Source organism: Macrobrachium nipponense, chromosome 8 (genome assembly GCF_015104395.2).
Source record: "Macrobrachium nipponense isolate FS-2020 chromosome 8, ASM1510439v2, whole genome shotgun sequence".
NCBI lineage: Eukaryota > Metazoa > Arthropoda > Malacostraca > Decapoda > Palaemonidae > Macrobrachium > Macrobrachium nipponense.
Window position 1 is genome coordinate 44,478,872 of NC_087203.1, and position 21,360 is coordinate 44,500,231.

The window sequence follows — 21,360 nt, forward strand, 5'->3', positions numbered from 1 at the left end:
GGAGCAGGAGATTCGCCAAACAAGAGGATGATTCAGTCACTGCAGCAGCAACTTCAGGACGCTCTTGCTGCTAGAGAGTCTCTTCCGCGTCGTAGGAAGGATGAGAAGCTTCCTGTGAAGAAGTCAAGACCCGCTCTTTCTCCTCGCTCGCCTCTCTCTTCGTTCGAGTCTCCCTCTAGAGTTCGTTCTGCTCCCCAGCAGCTCTCTAGAGGAGGTGAGAAGTTCGCTTCTCGCTCTCAGGATGAAATATCTCCGCTCGCAAGTCTTCGTGTGTTCGCAAAGCGAGTGGTGGACCGCTGAGCGAAGCTTCTGTGCAAGTGGGCGCGCTTCAGGTGGCCGCCAAACGCGCACCTGTTGTTTGATAAAACGTGCACCAGTGAGCGGCAGCCGCTCGCTGACTGACGCTCGGCGCGCACCAGTGGAAGCCAAGCGTGCACTAGTGGACGCTCGGTGCGCGCCAGTGGACGCCAAGCGTGGTGTGGTAGATGTCGAGTGCGCACCCGTCGGCGCCAAACGTGTGGATTCGGACGGCAAGCGCGCGCTGGTAGACACCAGTTCCTCACCAAGGCAAGTTCAGGTGGATGAAGGAACCCTTCCTGTTCGTCAGTTTTCTTCAGAGTTTCCTCCTACTTCTCCAGTTTCTGAGGAAGGAGTTAGCGATGATTTAGTAGAAGCAGAGGAAGAACAGCAACCAGCTACTGTCTCATCGGACTATAAAGTTTTGTTTTGATGCGTCTTCTACAGTCGGAGTTCGGAGAAACTTTTCAACCGGAGCCCCTCGTACTCCTCCTTCTCAATTTTCTTCTTTTAAGGCAACGAAGACATCGGGGTTCATTAAAATGAAGAAGTCGCTTTCCACGAAGCAAGCGTTCCGGAAAGTCCATGAGTGGATGGAGAAGAGAAAGCAGCGTCAGGAAAGTCTCTTTAGCTTTACCGCCTTCAAGACTCTGCGGTAAAGGAGGCATGTGGTATGAGACAGGAGAAGACATAGGCGTTAAACTACCAGCCTCTGCTCAAGGTGACTTCGGGAGCATCGTAGACGCCTCCAGAAGAGCCCTTCTGTCTTCATCAAAAGTCACTTGGACCCATAACGAGTTCGACTTTCACCTAAAACAGGCCTCTTCAGGACGCTAGAGGTCTTCAACTTTCTCGACTGGTGTCTTGGAGTTTTAGATGCCAGGTCAAGGAGTTCTGATACTATTAGTCTGGGGGGAGCTGTCCAGCGTTCTTTCTTGTATGGACAAGGCCGTCAGGGATGGTTCTGAGGAGTTGGCTACGCACTTTAGCTCGGGGATTCTCAAGAAGAGAGCGCTCTTTTGTAATTCACGGCCAAATCCGTCTCTCCAACGCAAAAGGCGGACTTGCTTTCGCTCCTTTCTCAGACATCTCTTCCCCCAGGCTATGGTTAAGGACATAGCTTCAAGCCTTCAGGAAAAGGCAACGCAGATCTTCTGGCTCAGTCTTCTAGAAGGCCAGCAGCTGCTTCATCTTCTGGAGCTTCGTTTGCCAAGAAATCGAAGCCCTTTCGTGCTGGACCTTCCTCGAAAGCAGCCTCCCGAGGAAGAGGCTCTTCCAGAGGAAAAACCCCGCTCCGTCAAAGAGTAGGAAGTGATTCGGAAGTCCTTCAGACGCCGTAGGAGCCAGGCTTCTTCGATTCGCGAAAGCCTGGGAAGAGAGAGATGCCGACCCTTGGTCGCTGGATGTCGTGAGGAAAGGGTACAGGATCCCGTTCTTGAAGTCATCCCCGCTATCCTCAACACCAAAGGATTTGTCTCCCTCTTATCGAGAGAGAAGCAGAAAGTGCTTTTTCGATCTGCTGGAACAAATGATACGAGAAGCAAGCGGTGGAACAGGTCTTCGACCTGGAATCGCCAGGGTTTTACAACCGCCTGTTCCTGGTGCCGAAACATTCGGGGGGGTGGCGACCCGGGTCCTCGATGTCAGCAGCCTAAATCTCTTCGTAATAAAGAATAAATTCAAGATGGAGACGACTCAATCGGTGCTGTCAGCTTTGAGACCGGGGGATTGGATGGTCTCACTAGACCTCCAAGACACGTATTTTCACGTCCCACCATCCATCCCCAATCAAGGAAATACCTGCGATTTGTCCTGAAGGGGAAGGTATTCCAATTCAGGGCACTTTGCTTCGGTCTGACCACAGCGCCGATGGTTTTCACCATTCTCATGAAGAACGTGCAAGGCTGCTTCATTTGGAGAATATACGATCTCTCTACCTAGACGACTGGCTTATTCGAGCTTCATCGCGGGAACGGTGTCTGGAGGACCTGCACACGACCATGACGTTGGCAAAGTCCCTGGGGCTTCTGGTAAACCTCGAAAAGTCGCATTTGACTCCGTCTCAATCTTTAGTCTATCTGGGGATTCAGATGGACTCAGTGGCTTTTCGGGCTTTTTCCGTCCCAGGGGCGACAACTTCAATGCTTGGAGAAAGTGGCGAACCTTTCTGGGGAAGGAAACATGCTCGGTGAGGGAATGGATGGATAGTTTGCTGGGGACCATTTCCTCACTGGAGAAGTTTGTTTCTCTGGGAAGGCTCCACCTCAGACCTCTTCAATTCTTCCTAGCCAACAGTTGGAAGAACAAGCAAGATCTGAGGCGATCTTGCGTTTAACGAGAGAGGTGAAGGATCACCTAAGTTGGTGGTCAGATCCTCGGAAGCTCGCAGAAGGGCTCTCCCTCAAACTCGGAACCCCGACCTAGTGTTGTTTTCGACGCGTCGTCCACGGTTGGGGGAGCAACACTAGGAGGGAAAGAAGTGTCGGGCACCTGGATAGGGGAACAGGTGGCCTGGCACATCAATCTGAAAGAGCTGTCAGCCATTTATCTGGCTCTCAGGTTTTTCCAGGAAGAAGTATCCGGCAAAGTCGTTCAGATCAATTCGGACAACACCACAGCGCTGGCATACCTAAGAAATCAAGGGGGAACTCACTCGCCTTCTCTGTTTGCCATCGCAAAGGAACTCCTTTTGTGGGGCAAAAGCGCAAGAAGTCACGATCCTGACAAGGTTCGTGTCCGAGTACAGAATGTTCGGGCGGACCTTCTCAGTCGGCGAGGACAGCTGTTGCCGACAGAGTGGACCCTTCACCAAGAGGTTTGCCAGTCGCTGTGGAACCTGTGGGGCTGTCCACAGGTGGATGTCTTCGCAACGTCCAGGACGAGAAGACTTCAACTCTATTGTCCCCTCCCCGCAGTTCTGGACCCGGGAGCAGTCGCAGTAGACGCCCTACTTTGGAGTTGGTCGGGCCTAGACATATACGCTTTTTCCCCCGCTCAAGATCCTCGGGGAAGTGATGAGGAAGTTTGCGGCATCGGAAGGAGCGAGGATGACACTCATCGCCCCCTTCTGGCCGGCAAGCCGACTGGTTCACAGTAGGTGATGTCCTTCCTGGTAGACTTTCCGAGGACTCTAACCCTTAAGGAAAGATCTACTCAGACAGCCCCACTTCGAGAGGTACCACAAAAACCTCCCCAAGCTCCCTGAGTCTGACTGCGTTCAGACTATCAAGAAGTTGGCCAGAGCAGAGGGGTTTTTCAAGACCTGTGGCCAAGGCGATTGCCACCGCAAGGAGGCCCTCCTCGATCGCTATGTTACCAATCGAAGTGTGCGGTCTTCAGATCCTGGTGCAGGAAGAAGGGCATTTCCTCCACCACAACCTCTGTGAGCCAGATAGCTGACTTCCTTCTTCATCTGAGGGAAGAAGTGAAGTTAGCTGTTCCAACTATTAAAGGCTACAGGAGCGTGCTTTCCTGTAGTCTTTAGACACAGAGGACTCAATTTGTCTAATAATAAGGACATTCATGATCTCATTAGATCGTTCGAGACTAGGAAGGTAGTCCAGCCTAAAGTACCTCGTGGAACTTGGATGTGGTACTCAAATACTTGATGTCGAGTAACTTCGAACCGCTTCATTCAGTTTCTATCAGGAATCTGACGAAGAAAACGATCTTCCTAACCGCTCTGGCGACGGCGAAGAGGGTTAGCGAAATTCAGGCCATTAGCAAGCAGATTGGCTTTTCAGAAAGTAGTGCGGTGTGTTCTTTAAGTCCCATGTTCTTAGCAAAGAACGAGAATCCTTCCAACCCGTGGCCGAGGTCCTTTGAAATCAAAGGGTTGTCAGATATAGTTGGAAACGAACGTGAGAGATTCCTGTGTCCTGTCAGGGCTCTAAAGTTCTATCTGCAGAGAACTAAAGCTTGCAGAGGTTCATCGGACAATTTGTGGTGTTCAGTGAGGAAACCTGATCTTATGTCGAAAAACGCACTGGCGTTCTTCATCAGGAATACGATTCAAGAAGCGCATAATAAGTGTAGTGACAGTGATTTAAAGCTTCTGAAAGTAAAAGCTCACGAGGTGAGAGCTATTGCTACTTCGGTAGCCTTTCACAAAAATATGGCTCTCAAAGATATTTTGAATGCCACATTTGTTCCGATACGTAATACAAACTTGAGGTCCTTTAACAATAGGAAGTAGCTAGCGGCAGCTGGAACGGTCGTAAGCTTCGAACAAGGGGAGAACGGTAGTTAACTGCTTGTCCGATCGTCGCGCGCCGCGCGACTGGGAGGTAAACAAATCACTTTTGCTTTCGGCCGCGGGTGTGAAGGACGTGTTCGTCATCGCTCTCTGCCCGCTTCATCGTCGTATGCTTTGTTTTTTTTATTGTGTTTTCTACTAATGGTTTGTTTGACTTGAAAATGAAACTGTAAGTACACTGTTTTCATTTTCATTACTTAATTATGAACCAACATGGAGTTATCGCCGTAGATGCGGCGATTTCCTCTCTTTTCATGAATTGAACCTTGAATTATGTCTCGGTGCCGAGGGCGGGCGCGCTCGCGCGAGTCATGTATTTTGGGCGAAGTGTGTAATTGAAAAATGTAAGTACTCTTTTCATTATATTTTGCCCTGTGCGTTCGTTACGAGAGTGTGATTGCGCTCGGCACGAGCCTTTTAATTTTGTATAATAGAATGCAATGAAAGTGGATTCGCAATTGCAATATTCTTTTCATTTTCATTTATTTATTTGCATGAAATTTAATTTGGATCAATTTTCGTTCTTACCCGGGAATTGATCCTTACGATTTATGTGAAAATGAAATCGCAAGTGCAGTATTCTGTTTTCATTTCATATTTATTTTATGATAGCATCAGTTATTGGATCAGTTTTCCGTTCTTACCCGGGAATTCGATCTCCCCTTTAAGTTCTATGAAGTGAATCGCAAGGGCAGTTATTCTGTTTTCATTTTCATATTACTTTTCACTGCTGTGCGGGGGTAGGGTGGGGAAGCGAAGGTCTGCCAGGAAGTCGTCGGAAAGCTCTCCCGCGACTCCCTTGGTATCCGATTCTTCGTCTTCCTTCCTGCCCCCCGCGCTCAGCTTCTTCGTTGTATTTTGTATTTGGGGTCTTCCTTGCCGTTCGGGGGTGGGCGGGGCATGTCTTCCCCGTGCGAGGGAACCCTCTTACTAATCTATCTATGTTTACCGCAGGTGCTACATCCGTGGGAGACGACCTTGGTACAAGGTATGGACCACCGCGGAGGCAGGGCCGGTGCCTATCATCTCCACGGGTCTGCTGCAGCGTCTAGCGAGGTCTGGGGCGGTCTCCACTACTACCACGGCCGCTTAATGCTGCTCCCCCCCCTCCTGGTCTAACACTCCCCATGCTGTGTCGATGACGCCGTCTGCCGCTACTAGGGCCGCAGCCGTACCGAGGTGGGGTTGCCGCCGCCGCCTGTTTTCTTCGTGTTTGCCTGCCCCAGACTTCCGCTGTTCCAGCAGCTCGCCCCTGGACCGGCCGCCAGGACCCATGGTTCCGCTGGCTGCCCGATGATTCTACGAGGCGATCGCTGGGCCTGCCGTACCTGCCGCTGATTCCCGCTGTTGGCTTGGCTGTCCCTTCTGGGTCTACCGCTGCCGCTGTTCCTGCCGCTCCTGAGCTGGTTGCTGTTCCTGTCGCTCCTGATTCCTGTGCCTGTCCATGCTGGTCCTGCCCACGGTGTGTCTTCCCCAGTCCCAGGTCCTTCCGGACAGGTGCAGTCGGGCCCTGTTGCTTCGGCAACTGCCCCGGCTTCCCTCCTGGATGGAGGACCTGACGACTGTCCTGCGAGAGCTGACGAGGAAGAGGAGAAGAGGAAGCTGTCATCTTCGTCTTCATCGTCTGCTGTTGCCTCTTCCCCTTCGACTTCTAAGGCCCATAAGCCGAAGAAGAAGAAGGCTGCCTTCCCCCCCTAGAAGTCTCCTTCGGGAACTTCTAAGAGACCCGTACCCACCCCGGTGGGACGGGGAGTACCTTCCTGTCTGGTCCTCCTGCTCCTTCGGGGAGCGGGGCCCGTCTCCCCTTCCGTAAGGAAGAGATAGACGGGGACCAGAGGAGTATCGGTTAGCTCTGGTACTTCCTCGCCTGGTGCTAGCGGCGATGCCGCTACGCCAGGTTCCGGCTCGGTCTCTCGTTCGCGGGAGCTCCCGAGTGTACGTTCTCCCTCGGGAGACCGTGCAGCCAAGTTCGGCGCCAGAGCTCGCTCGGCGCCAAGACGCGGCACGGAGCAGAAGGCTGGTGAGAGACGCTCAGGTGACTCTTGCCAGGCCAGCGGCCGCTCTTGCAGCGACCAGCTGGTAACCCGGGTTTTGGTTTTTCCCCCCTAAGAAGGCTCCTTCGGGACCTTCTAAGGGCCCGTCTCGCTCCGGCGATTCGGGGAGCTCTTCTGCTGGTCCTCCTGCTCCCTTGGGAACAGGGCCCGTCTTTTCTTCTACCAAGGAGAAGAAGACGGGGACCAGAGGAGTACCAGCTTCGGCTGGCACTTCCTCGCCTGGTTCTAGCGGTTCTGCCGCTAAACCAGGATCCGCCTCGGCTTCTCGTTAGCGAGAAGTACCGAGTGGACGGTCTCCCGCGGGAGACCGTCCAGCCAAAGTCTTGACACTCGAGCTCGCTCGCCGCCAAGACCGAAGCGCGGAGCAGAAGACTGGCGAGTGTCGTGCAGACGACTCTCGCTAGGCCAGTGGACTCTCGCAGCGACCAGCTGGCTGCTCGGGTGACGTGACGGTCGCTGACCAGCCACGGGTTGAGGCGAGGAAGGGGTCCCCGCGGTCGTCGGTACCAGCCACGGCTGGTACCAGCGGCTCGACGCGCCGAGAGGACGCTCGCCGGTCTCACAGCGACAACGAGCCTAGCAGGTCACCTGACGCCGCTCCCATCGGGACCGGGCGGAGACGGTAAACCAGCAAACAGCTCGCCTGACGCTAGAGATCAGTGTCGACGTTCTCAGCCGAGCCTCTCGCCCAGGCGAGCGGCAAGGCTAGGCCTGCTGCTCGATCGCCACTGCGGGTGGACGATCAGCAGCAGCCCTCAAGCACGCTGGTCCTGCCAGCGAGCTAGGGGGGAGCGTCAGGTCTGCCTCTCCCTGTACATTCACACTCCTCGGGCTACACCGGGAGGAGCGAGGTACCTATGAGTGATCGCGAGAGGTGCGCCGCTCGCGATCCCGCTATGACGCCGTATGGACCAGGCACGGTTCTAGGACCGACCAGGACATACGCGCAAGTAGCTGGAGGCGACCGTCAGGGGTCTGCCGCTGTTCCTCCTTCTGAAGGAGGAGTATCTCGGGATCTGTTCTTGTTGGAGGACTGGACGTCCTACTCCGCAAGACACGGTTACTCCCGAGATACAGAGGAATTTGCGAAGTCATTAGCTGATTCGTCAGCATAATGACCTTGCGGAAGGATTGCCGCTCCCACCAGCAGAGCCCAGTCTCTGCTCGAGTCGTTTTGGGGCCCGAGAGGGAACCCAAACCGACGGTGGGTCTGCCGCGATCGGAACTTGCCGATTCTGTCTCGAACCAGAGTCTCTCGTCTCCGGACAAGAAGGCTCTCTCAGTTCTGGCCGGTCGATCAAGCTACTTCCACCTCCTCTACTGCGACAGCGGCGTTTCTACGTGTCTTCGGACACCGTATTTGAATACTCCTTCGGTCCTCCTGAGAGGTTTCGACCTCGACGAGGACTGGAATGAGTCGGAGGACGGTATCGGCTCTCTCCTGTCAGGTGTCGATCAGCCCCACCCAGACGACGTTCACAGTGGCGGCAGACCCTTACCTACAGTGGAGAGTTCGTAACCCTCCGCGGGAAAACGTTTTCTCCTGACGATACGTTTTCCCAGACTCTGAGAGGCCATCGCCGCAAGGCGATGGCTGTTCCTACTCTTCTCCAACTACTAGTTCCACTGGGAAAGGCGAGCGAGTATCCAATTCCTCCCCATTCCCTCTCTCCTTACGGTTACGAGGGAAAGGGGGAGGGATCCTACAGAGATTTCTCTGTAGGATCCCACTTCGGACTGCGCTACCGGGGGGACCTTCGGGTCCTACCTGACGTAAGCCCCGGTCGTTGAGGAGGAATCCTGCCCCATTCTCGATTTCTACGGGAATCGAGAGGACCACCAGCTGATTATCGTTTGACGAATTCGGTGGGGTTTCGCAGACTGCTTAGAATTCTACGGTAATTTCTAACGCATTCAGTGTTCGAGTTTTACAATCTCCAAACACTTACGCGAGACCACGGTCCAAAGTGAGCGAGACGAGAATCCCCGATATACACGATAATCGGGAACCCTCGCCTATGCTCGAATTCCTGGAATTTCTAGCATTGGGAAGAAGAACTGCTGCTGAAGAAACTATCTCACAGTAGGCGACCAACCTGGACTAGAGAAGATCGGACGGGAATATCCAGTTTGGCTTGAACTATCGTCTTAGTATTCTGTTCACCATTGAAGCTTTCCTTCGAGGAAGACTTCTTCCTTCACTCTCTTTGATAGAGATCGACGGTGGTCGATCTCCAATCCTTATTTTGTTTTCTTGAAGGAAAGAATTTAGGACGGAGATCGTTGTTCAGAATCCTACAAATATACTACGTATATTAACCTCGCGACATGATTCTACTAAGCAGTTGAATTGTCCGAGGGGTAGGCGCATATCCTAGTTAATCTACGGATGCGACTTTTAAGAGAAGTATTCTAATTGAACTGCAACTCGGGGTTGCCTGCAACCTCCCATGTAGTTTTCCAGTTTTGTTCTAATTTTATATACGTTATGGTTTTGTCATGACAACACCATTTCAACGTTTATATTTACCGAAATTCGTTTCGCCTAAATATAATTGCTCGAGCATATCTTTTATGCTCGGTAGTTCTAGCCGAACGCATTCCTTCATGGAATAATGGATTACCTGGCAAACTCAGGATGACGAGTCAGCGAGAGCTCAGGCTCAACTACTGCGTATTGAACTGCCTGATAGCAGCTCAGTATCAGCTGGGCCTCCGATATTCACGGTCCATGTATGTCTCTCTCTGCCCTGCTTTGATTGACTACCGAACCGTATCTCTGCCCAACAATCATGGACTTAGGTGTCTCTGATTAACGGGGATTCTCGCAATAATGAAGGACCATCTACTGCGTGACGCTAGATTCCATCGCCTTCGACATTGCGAGAATTTTCAACAGAGATATCTCTTGGACTCTTTCATCTTTCTGTTTACCGCACTGGTAACAGAAGTCTGTACAAGTCTCCCGCTGCATCGCACTGCGATAAGGCGAATGATTTTGCAGACATCTGAGTTTGTCTTCAAAATATCTCTTATTCGTAGGTGTACAATTGTTCATTGTTCAACCGAATTACGAGATGTGTCAGAAGACATCGCCTACTCTCCGACCTGACAGCTCTACTTCCAAATGTTCAGCCCATGAGAAGCAGTTCTTCAGGCGGCTTTCCCCTGTGTTTTCATTACTGAAGAACGCCCCGCTTTCATTGCAACTACGACTTCTCACCGGACAGCAATGAAATAGCGGTTAGCGTTTTCAGTCATTTGTAAGCACAGGTTATGAATCTTGAGAATCCTTCTCTCGATTCATATGTGAAGACGTAGGTTGCATTCAATATCTACCTTCGTCTTCAACGGTACATAGTGTTGTTTCTCCTTAGCTGAGATTCAACAACATGAGATGTTTTTACCTTCAGGGACCTCGGTCTCTAGAAGGCAATTGACTTTCGCCTGTTGGGCACATGCCTTAAGAGAATCATCACCTCGCTGTCCGGCATTGGTGACAAACAAATACATTATTTGTTTGGTCTCTCGGCATAACCCTTTAAAGGCGAAGGTCACGTGACTTACTCGGATGCTTTGACAACTTGCCTCCTACCGAACGCAGTCAGTCGGCGGCTGTCAGAGCGGCCGAAAGTCAGTTACGAACTACGCTGTTGACTTAGTTCGGTTGTTATCAGAGCAATCATTACTTCGTTTAATAGCTTGTCACAGTACCCATACCATTGACACCCACCATGGAGTGTCGGTGTCCTATCCACTACCGAGAACTTCGCTGCATGGGGATAGGAGGATGCGAGAGACTTCGTGGCAAACGGACAGACCAGTATGGGTACTGGACATCACCGAAGTAGAGAAGAGGGATAGGTCATGCGACTATTTCCTTCTTTTCCTCTGAGGAACTGCATGACTTCTCCTGCGAAGTCAAGCATCCAGGGGATGGGGATCCGTGACGCTCGATTTCGTACCGAACTTCGTAGCGAAGACTCAGAACCCTTCGGTCCCTGACGATTGGTTCGAGTCGTTCACAATCCCCTCCCTAATGGACTTCACCGCCTTCGATGCGAAGGAGTATGCTGCCTTGTCCGCAAGAACTTCTCCGTGGCGCAGGTACTGAAGGCAGGGGTCTGGTCAACCAGACCACATGCCCTTCCTTCTACCTTCGGGATATTGCCCACAGGTCCTTGGATCTTTTTCCTTGGGACCCGTGGTGGCTGCTCAACACGTTGTGTAGCGAACCCAGACCCTCGCAGGCTGAACAGCATCGAGTCCTGGTGTGACCATAAGAATGGATGAGTGAATGAGAGTGTGACTGGCTCCTCCCCATCTTTTTCTTCCCTCTACCTGTGGTTAGAGGGTGGACACGGTCGTCACCCTGCTGGATAAGGACAAGATGCAAGGTGAGCTACTCAACAGAGCCCCATCCTATCCCTTTCACTAGGGATAGGAGCGTATATCCCACACTTCCTCAAAAACAGGGGGAATAGGAAGTGGATGCCAGCTTGAGACAAACCCATACTTTATGTTTGCCTCTTGCAAACAGGAACAAGTTCTTGCTTGCTGGTACGAAGAGATACGCTTGCCTCTCTCTTAGTACTCGGCCCAGAGGTCTGACGATTGATCCTGCGGTGCACACCCCGATCAATCGGACAGAGCTTGGATCCCTCCCTCGCTCTTACGACCAGGGAGGCATTCCAGGGATGGACGAAAAACACCAGTTCTGTTGTCATCAAAAGACTCAGATCCTCCCACCAAGAAGTGAGTCTTCCTATTGTTAAAGGACCGATGGTTTGTATTACGTATCGGAACAAATGACAATTTGTCGAAAATTGCATTTTTGTTTTCCTAACTATACAAACCTGAGGTCCTTTACATATAGTCCCTCCTCATGCCACCCCTCACTCTGCGTATTTTGCATGGGCCAAAAGCAAAAGTGATTTGATTTACCTCCCAGTCGCGCGGCGCGCGACGATCGGACAAGCAGTTAACTCACCGTTCTCACCCTTGTTCGAAGCTTACGACCGTTCCAGCTGCCGCTAGCTACTTCCTATTGTTAAAGGACCTCAAGTTTGATAGTTAGGAAAAATGCAATTTTCGACAAATTGTCATTTTGGGTTTAGAAGCAATTCGGTGTTCGCTTCACACTACCTGCGGGAGGTGAAAGTGACATACGAAAATTGCTTCTCCTCGGACCATACATGCTGCAGACACTGTTTTAGGGGCAGGAGGTAACACTCATCCTATCCTTTTCGGGATTAGGGGGGTTTTTAATTTGTGTTTATGGTTGTGGGGTGACCGCCTGGGGCGGGTCTCCCTTCCATTAGTTTCGTTAAGTGGGATACCTTTGGTAAACTAAGCCAGGTGGTGGTATTTTTGTCTTGTTGCCCTCATTAGTATGGTCCATGGTCTAGTCACGTCGTGGTCTCGCCCCTGTTGACAGATCATCTGGAGTGCACCAGCTTCATAGGTCTCTACCTTGCTGGCAACTCTAGTAGCACAAGCAGACTTACGTGGCAGTAATCACGAAGCCAGCTATGCTAACAGGTAAGGAATCAAGATATCAATTATCTGCACATATGTGTTTCCTAAATCCTCTATTCTGTCTCTCCCACCACCAAAGGTGGGATTCAGCTATATATATATCTGACAGGTAAGTTGCATGAACAAAATGATATTGTAATGATACAATTAAGTTTGTTCATACTTACCTGGCAGATATATATAATTAAGTACCCGCCCACCTACCCCTCAGGAGACAGTGGAAATAAAAATTATAAATAGAAAATGGGAATGATTCCTGATACCCGCCTCCCAGCGACGGGAATGGGTACTAACCACCTGACTCCCACTACGTGTGTCGTAAGTTTTAAAATTCTGTCGGTGTCGGAAATTATCAGCTATATATATCTGCCAGGTAAGTATGAACAAACTTAATTGTATCATTACAATATCATTTTTTCATAAATTCACCATAAATCGAAATATTGTGCTAGAGACTTGCCAATTTGTTGCAAAATGAAGGTAATGCTTGAATATTACTAGAATATAAGCGTTTTAGCTTACAATTGCGTTTTTCTACCATTTCGGTAGAGTCAAAGTTGACCGAATGTTGAAATTTTGGCAGTTATTGTTATTTATATGAAAATATCTCAAAACTGATAAAAAGCTACAACCATGGGTTGTTTTTAGTTGTATTGTGCATGAAATTGCGCACATTTCCATATATAAAAACTTTATATAACGCTAATTTTAAAATGGTGCAAACATTACCACAATCACATGTATGATTTTTTCGGAAGAGTTATCGTGCGGACGTAAGGAAAAAGTTTTTTCATAAATTCACCATAAATTGAAATATTGTGCTAGAGACTTCCAATTATAGTTGCAAAATTAAGGTAAATGATTGAATATTACTAAAATATAAGAGTTTTTAGCTTACAATTGCGTTTTTCGACCTTTTCGGTAGTCAAAGTTGACTGAAGGTTGAAATTTTGGCAATTATCGTTGATTTATATGAAAATATCTCAAAACTGATAAAAGCTACAATCATCAGTATTTTATTGTTGTATTACACATAAAAATGCGCACATTTTCATATATAATACTTCATGTAACGGCTAATTTACAATGGTACAAAAATTATGTCAAAGTGACGAAATAATTTCCGAGATGTATCACAGATACTTTTTAGTGTGGCAAGAAAGAAATTCGCGCTTGCGCGCTGCGTAACGATGTAAACAAAACAACTCCTTGATCCATGAACTTCCAGCATCCCCCAAGGCGCGTGATTCAAAAGTTTTAGGCTGGTAGGACCTATAAGTATTTTCCACGAATTTTTAAAAAACTTTTGTAAGTCGACGATAAAATATGTCCAGTCGGCACACGGGAGACAAAAATGTCGACGAAAATATCGTCCAGTCGGCGTAAGAGGGTTAATATAAGCTAATAAGAAAATGTTCATACAAAAATTAATAAAGTGAAACATGATTTTCTAAACTTTTGCTGTAGTAGACTGCCATAACATTAATGTTTTATAGATCAAAAGTGTCCAAAACATTTTAAATCTTAATGGGACCAGGTAATAATCAGTATGCAGCAACCCAGGCAGCAAAACTGAGGTCAGCCAATTTAAGAAAAATAACCTCAATGTAAAGAGGAAGATATACAAATGCACATGGTGTAAAAAAAATTTTCTATTTTTTTAAATTACCCTTCCTTCCACTAGAAGTTGACAATGGCTACTTACAACCCTTTGTCGAGCCTCTTTTTCAATACAATCGTAAATTTTACGAAGTTATGTGATTTTTCTGATAAATAAATGAAGTCAAGAATCCCATCTAAGCCCTGAGCTGCCGAGTCTTCTTATTAGTCCGTCAAAAAGTTGCCATTAGTGAATTTATGGGGCTATAGAAGTAATAGCATCTCTTTCAACGCCTGATTCCCCCAAATCGACAGCACGTAATATTAGTTTACAAGTCACTCCGTCCACCACCCAAAACCTGTTATTGCTGCTCGTAAGCATATCCGTCCACTAAGGATTAAGTGAGTATATTATATAAATTGCAGGGTAACAATATCTCCTTTTCATTCCAGGACTCAAGGTTATGGGCAGAACTCAACTGGCAGTTGTCGTCGTAACGCTCAACCTCGGGGGGAGAGAAGGCGATCAGACCCATTGCAAGAAGTTGAAGTGAGCGCATCATTCCTGGGGCTTAACAAGTCTGCTATCAGTCATTTTTCAATTGGGCACCACAAGTGGAGTAGAGTGAGTTGAACAAGATGTATTTTTAGAAAAATAAGTTCACTTGAGATATTGTGTGCCATTAATACTTTACATAATGCATTTAACCCCTCCAATGATCAACTTAAAAATTATGGGAATGCACTGGCAGTTTAAGTGAAACACATTTAATGAGATTATCCCAGAGAATGAAAGTTGTTCCGATACGTAATCCACATCTGGTCCCTTTAAAAATAGGAAGTAGCTAGCGGCAGCTGGAATGGTCTTAAGCTTCCGACAAGGGGTAGAACGGTAGTTAACTGCTTGTCCGACAGTCGCGCGCCGCGCGACTGGGAGGTAAACAAATCACTTTTGCTTTCGGCCGCGGGTGTGAAGGACGTGTTCGTCATCGCTCTCTGCCCGCTTCATCGTCCGTATGCTTTGTTTATATTGTGTTTTTCTACTAATGGTTTGTTTGACTTGAAAATGAAACTGTAAGTACACTGTTTTCATTTTCATTACTTAATTATGAACCAACATGGAGTTATCGCCGTAGATGCGGCGATTTCCTCTCTTTTCATGAATTGAACCCTTGAATTATGTCTCGGTGCCGAGGGCGGGCGCGCTCGCGCCGAGTCATGTATTTGGGCGAAAGTGTGTAATTGAAAAATGTAAGTACTCTTTTCATTATATTTTTGCCCTGTGCGTTCGTTACCGAGAGTGTGATTTGCGCTCGGCACGAGCCTTTTAATTTTGTATAATAGAATGCAATGAAAGTGGATTCGCAATTGCAATATTCTTTTCATTTTATTTATTTGCATGAAATTTAATTTGGATCAATTTTTGTTCTTACCCGGGAATTGACTTCCTTACGATTTTTTTGTTATGTGAAAATGAAATCGGCAAAGTGCAGGGTTGTTCTGTTTTCATTTTCATATCTTTTTTATTTTATGATAGCAATCATATTATTGGATCAAGTTTCCGTTCTTACCCTGGGAATTGATCTTTTCCCCTTTAAGTTCTTATAAAGTGAATCGCAAGGGCAGTATTCTGTTTCATTTTCATATTACTTTTCACTGCTGTGCGGGGGTAGGGGAAGCGAAGGTCTGCCAGGAAGTCGTCGGAAAGCTCTCCCGCGACTCCCTTGGTATCCGATTCTTCGTCTTCCTTCCTGCCCCCCGCTCAGCTTCTTCGTTGTATTTTGTATTTAGGGTCTTCCTTGCGTTCGGGGTGGGGCCATGTCTTCCCCCCGTGTGTGAGGGAACCCCTCTTACTAATCTATCTATGTTACCGCAGGTGCTACATCCGTGGGAGACGACCTTGGACAGGTATGGAATACCGCGGAGGCAGGGCGTGCCTAGCATCCAGGGCTGCTGCAGCGTCTAGCGAGGTCTGGGGCGGTCTCCACTACTACCACGGCCGCTTATGCTGCTCCCCCCTCCTGGTCTACACTCCCCATGCTGTGTCGATGACGCCGTCTGCCGCTACTAGGGCCGCAGCCGTACCGAGGTGGGGTTGCCGCCGCCGCCTGTTTTCTTCGTGTTGCCTGCCCCAGACTTCCGCTGTTCCAGCAGCTCGCCCCTGGACCGGCCGCCAGGACCCAGGTTCCGCTGGCTGCCGATGATTCTACGAGGCGATCGCTGGGCCTGCCCCGTACCTGCCGCTGATGTGATTCCCGCTGTTGGCTTGGCTGTCCCTTCTGGGCTCTGACCGCTGCCGCTGTTTTCCTGCCGCTCCTGAGCTGGTGCTGTTCCTGTCGCTCCTGGTTCCTGTGCCTGTCCATGCTGGTCCTGCCCACGGTGTGTTCTTCCCCAGTCCCAGGTCCTTCCGGACAGGTGCAGTCGGGCCGTGTTGCTTCGGCAATAGCCCCGGCTCCGGCCTGGATGGAGGACCTGACGACTGTCCTGCGTGAGCTGACGAGGAAGAGGAGAAGAGGAAGCTGTCATCTTCGTCTTCATCGTCTGCTGCTGCCTCTTCCCCTCGACCTTCTAAGGCCCATAAGCCGAAGAAGAAGAAGGCTGCCTTCCCCCTAAGAAGTCTCCTTCGGGAAACTTCTAAGGGCCCGTCCCACCCCGGTGGGACGGGGGGTCCTTCTGCTGGTCCTCCTGCTCCTTCGGGAGCGGGGCCCGTCTCCCCTTCCGTAAGGAAGAGATAGACGGGGACCAGAGAGTATCGGTTAGCTCTGGTACTTCCTCGCCTGGTGCTAGCGGCGATGCCGCTACGCCAGGTTCCGGCTCGGTCTCTCGTTCGCGAGAGATCCCGAGTTTTACGTTCTCCCTCGGAGACCGTGCAGCCAAGTTTCGGCGCCAGAGTTCGCTCGGCGCCAAGACGCGGCACGGAGCAGAAGGCTGGTGGAGAGACGCCTCAGGTGCTCTCAAGGGACTCTTGCCAGGCCAGCGGCCGCTCTTGCAGCGACCAGCTGGTAACCGGGGTTTTCCCCCAACCCCCCCTAAGAAGGCTCCTTCGGGACCTTCTAAGGGCCCGTCCTCGCTCCGGCGATTCGGGGAGGGGGCTCTTCTGCTGGTCCTCCTGCTCCCTCGGGAAACAGGGCCCGTCTTTTCTTCTAACCAAGGAGAAGAAGACGGGGACCAGAGGAGTACCAGCTTCGGCTGGCACTTCCTCGCCTGGTTCTAGCGTTCTGCCGCTAAAACCAGGATCCGCCTCGGCTTCTCGTTAGCGAGAAGTACCGAGTGGACGGTGTCTCCCGCGGGAAGAACCGTTCAGCCAAAGTCTTGACACTCGAGCTCGCTCGCCGCCAAGACCGAAGCGCGGAGCAGAAGACTGGCGAGTGTCGTGCAGACGACTCTCGCTAGGCCAGTGGACGCTCTCGCAGCGACCAGCTGGCTGTCTCGGGAGTTGACGGGTGACCCGGTCGCTGACCAGCCACGGGTTGAGGCGAGGAAGGGGTCCCCGCGGTCGTCGGTACCAGCCACGGCTGGTACCAGCGGCTCGACGCGCCGAGAGGACGCTCGCCAGGTCTCACCGCGACAACGAGCCTAGCAGGTCACCTGACGCCGCTCCCATCGGGACCGGGCGGAGACGTAACCAGCAACAGCTCGCCTGACGCTAGAGATCAGCGTCGACGTTCTCAGCCGAGCCTCTCGCCCCAGGCGAGCGGCAAGGCTAGGCCTGCTGCTCGATCGCCACTGCGGGTGGACGATCAGCAGCAGCCCTCCAAGCAAACGCTGGTCCTGCCAGCGAGCTAGGGGGGAGCGTCAGGTCTGCCTCTCCTGTACCTTCAACCTCCTCGGGCTACACCGGGAGGAGCAAGGTACCTATGAGTGATCGCGAGAGGTGCGCCCGCTCGCGATCCCGCTATGACGCCGTATGGACCAGGCACGGTTCTAGAACCGACCAGGACATACGCGCAAGTAGCTGGAGGCGGACCGTCAGGAGTCTGCCGCTGTTCCTCCTTCTGAAGGAGGAGTATCTCGGGATCTGTTCTTGTTGGAGGGACTGGACGGTCCTACTCCGCAAGACACGGTTACTCCCGAGATACAGAGGAATTTGCAGAAGTCATTAAGCTGATTCGTCAGCATAATGACCTTGCGGAAGGATTGCTGCTCCACCAGCAGAGCCCACGTCTCTGCTCGAGTCGTTTTGGGGCCCGAGAGGGAACCCAAACCGACGGTGGGTCTGCCGCGATCGGAACTTGCCGATTCTGTCTCGAACCAGAGTCTCTCGTCTCCGGACAAGAAGGCTCTCTCAGTTCTGGCCGGTCGATCAAGCTACTTCCACCTCCTACTGCGACAGCGGCGTTTCTACGTGTCTTCGGACACCGTATTTTGAATACTCCTTCGGTCCTCCTGAGAGAGGTTCGACCTCGACGAGGACTGGAATGAGTCGGAGGACGGTATCGGCTCTCTCCTGTCAGGTGTCGATCAGCCCCACCCAGACGACGTTCACAGTGGCGGCAGACCCTTACCTACAGTGAGAGTTCGTAACCCTCCGCGGGAAAACGTTTTTTCCTGACGATACGTTTTACCCAGACTCTGGGAGGCCATCGCCGCAAGGCGATGGCTGTTCCTACTCTTCTCCAACTGCTAGTTCCACTGGGAAGGCGAGCGAGTATCCAATTCCTCCCCCATTCCCCCTCTCCTTACGGTTACGAGGGAAAGGGGAGGGATCCTACAGAGATTTCTCTGTAGGATCCCACATTCGGGGGGACTGCGCTACCGGTGGACCTTCGGGTCCTACCTGACGTAAGCCCCGGTCGTTGAGGAGGAATCATGCCCCATTCTCGATTTCTACGGGAATCGAGAGGACCACCAACCAGCCGATATCGTTTGACGATTCGGTGGGGGTTTCGCAGACTGCTTAGAATTCTACGGAATTTCTAACGCATTCAGTGTTCGAGTTTTACGATCTCCAAACACTTACGCGAGACCACGGTCCAAAGTGAGCGAGACGAGAATCCCCGATATACACGATAATCGGGAACCTCGCCTATGCTCGAATTCCTGGAATTTCTAGCATTGGGAAGAAGACTGCTGCTGAAGAAACTATCTCACAGTAGGCAACCAACCTGGACTAGAGAAGATCGGACGGGAATATCCAGTTTGGCTTGAACTATCGTCTTAGTATTCTGTTCACCATTGAAGCTTTCCTTCGAGGAAGACTTCTCCTTCACTCTCTTTGATAGAGATCGAAGGTGGTCGATCTCCAATCCTTATTTTGTTTTCTTGAAGGAAAGAATTTAGGATGGAGATCGTTGTTCAGAATCCTACAAATATACTACGTATATTAACCTCGCGACATGATTCTACTAAGCAGTTGAATTGTCCGAGGGGGGGTAGGCGCATATCCTAGTTAATCTACGGATTGCGACTTATAAGAGAAGTATTTCTAATTGAACTGCAACTCGGGGTTGTCCCTACAACCTCCCAGGAGTTTTCAGTTTCAATTTTATATACTTATGGTTTTGTCACGACAACACCATTTCAACTTTTATATTTACCGAAATTCGTTTCGCCTAAATATAATTGCTCGAGCATATCTTTTATGCTCGGTAGTTCTAGCCGAACGCATTTCCTTCGTGGAATAATGGATTACCTGGCAACTCAGGATGACGAGTCAGCGAGAGCTCAGGCTCAACTACTGCGTATTGAACTGCCGGATAGCACTCAGTATCAGCTGGGCCTCCGATATGCACGGTCATGTATGTCTCTCTCTGCCCTGCTTTGATTGACTACCGAACCGTATCTCTGCCCAACAATCATGGACTTAGGTCTCTGATTAACGGGGATTCTCGCAATAATGAAGGACCATCTACTGCTGTGACGCTAGATTCCATCGCCTTCGACATTGCGAGAATTTTCAACAGAGATATCTCTTGGACTCTTTCATCTTTCTGTTTACCGCACGGTAACGAGTCTGTACAAGTCTCCCGCTGCATCGCACTGTCCGGCATTGGTGACAAACAAATACATTATTTGTTTGGTCTCTCGGCATAACCCTTTAAAGGCGAAGGTCACGTGACTTACCGGATGCTTTGACAACTTGCCTCCTACCGAACGCAGTCAGTCGGCAGTGTCAGAGCGGCCGAGTCAGTTACGAACTACGCTGTTGACTTAGTTCGGTTGTTACAGAGCAATCATTACTTCGTTTTAATAGCTTGTCACAGTACCCATTACCATCGACACCCACCATGGAGTGTCGGTGTCCTATCCACTACCGAGAACTTCGCTGCATGGGGATAGGAGGATGCGAGAGACTTCGTGGCAAAAGGACAGACCAGTACGGGTACTGGACATCACCGCTAAGTAGAGAAGAGGGATAGGTCATGCGACTATTTCCTTCTTTTCCTCTGAGGAACTGCATGACTTCTTCTGCGAAGTCAAGCATCCAGGGGATGGGGATCCGTGACGCTCGATTTCGTACCGAACTTCGTAGCGAAGACTCAGAACCCTTCGTCCCTGACGATTGGTTCGAGTCGCTCACAATCCCCTCCCTAATGGACTTCACCGCCTTCGATGCGAAGGAGATGCTGCCTTGTCCGCAAGAACTTCTCCGTGGCGCAGGTACTGAAGGCAGGGGTCTGGTCAACAGACCACATGCCCTTCCTTCTACCTTCGGGATATTGCCCACAGGTCCTTGGATCTTTTTCCTTGGGACCAGTGGTGGCTGCTCAACACGTTGTGTAGCGAACCCAGACCCTCGCAGGCGAACAGCATCGAGTCCTGGTGTGACCATAAGAAATGGATGAATGGATGAGTGAATGAGTGTGACTGGCTCCTCTTCCCATCTTTTTCTTCCCCTCTACCTGTGGTTAGAGGGAGGGACACGGTCGTCACCCTGCTGGATAAGGACAAGATGCAGGTGAGCTACTCAACAAGAGCCCCATCCTATCCCTTTCACTAGGGGATAGGAGCATATCCACCACTCCTCCAACAAGGGGGAGGAAGAGGATGCCAGCTTGAGACAACCCATACTTTATGTTGCCTCTTGCAAACAGGAACAAGTTCTTGCTTGCTGGTACGAAGAGATACGCTTGCCTCTCTCTTAGTACTCGGCCCAGAGGTCTGACCATTGATAATTTTTTCCCCCCTGCGGTGCACACCCCGATCAATCGGACAGAGGCTTGGATCCTCCTCGCTCTTACGACCAGGGAGGCATTCCAGGGATGGACGAACACCAGTCTGTTCATCAAAAGACTCAGATTCCTCCACCAAGAAGTGAGTCTTCTATTGTTAAAGGACCGATGGTTTGTATTACGTATCGGAACAAATGACAATTTGTCGAAAATTGCATTTTCCTAACTATACAAACCTGAGGTCCTTTACATATAGTCCCTCCTCATGCCACCCCTCACTCTGCGTATTTTGCATGGGCCAAAAGCAAAAGTGATTTGTTTACCTCCCAGTCGCGCGGCGCGCGACTGTCGGACAAGCAGTTAACTACCGTTCTCCCCTTGTTCGAAGCTTACGACCATTCCAGCTGCCGCTAGCTACTTCCTATTGTTAAAGGACCTCAGGTTTGTATAGTTAGGAAAAATGCAATTTTCGACAAATTGTCATTTTTTTAATGTTAACCCGCAA

The 21,360-nt window shown here is 50.3% G+C and overlaps 2 protein-coding genes across 3 annotated transcripts in view; one reads left to right on the top strand and one right to left on the bottom strand.

Annotated features, from left to right (window-relative positions):
* Positions 1–14,401, top strand: part of LOC135222726 (uncharacterized) — a 32,405-nt gene extending 18,004 nt beyond the window's left edge. For both annotated transcript variants that reach the window (XR_010316317.1, XR_010316318.1), the window contains one exon: positions 14,197–14,401. The gene's annotated coding sequence lies outside the window, so the exon portion shown is untranslated. The remainder of the gene's footprint in view (positions 1–14,196) is intronic.
* LOC135222720 (cortactin-binding protein 2-like) overlaps positions 1–21,360 on the bottom strand; it is a 144,048-nt gene that overhangs the window by 58,277 nt on the left and 64,411 nt on the right.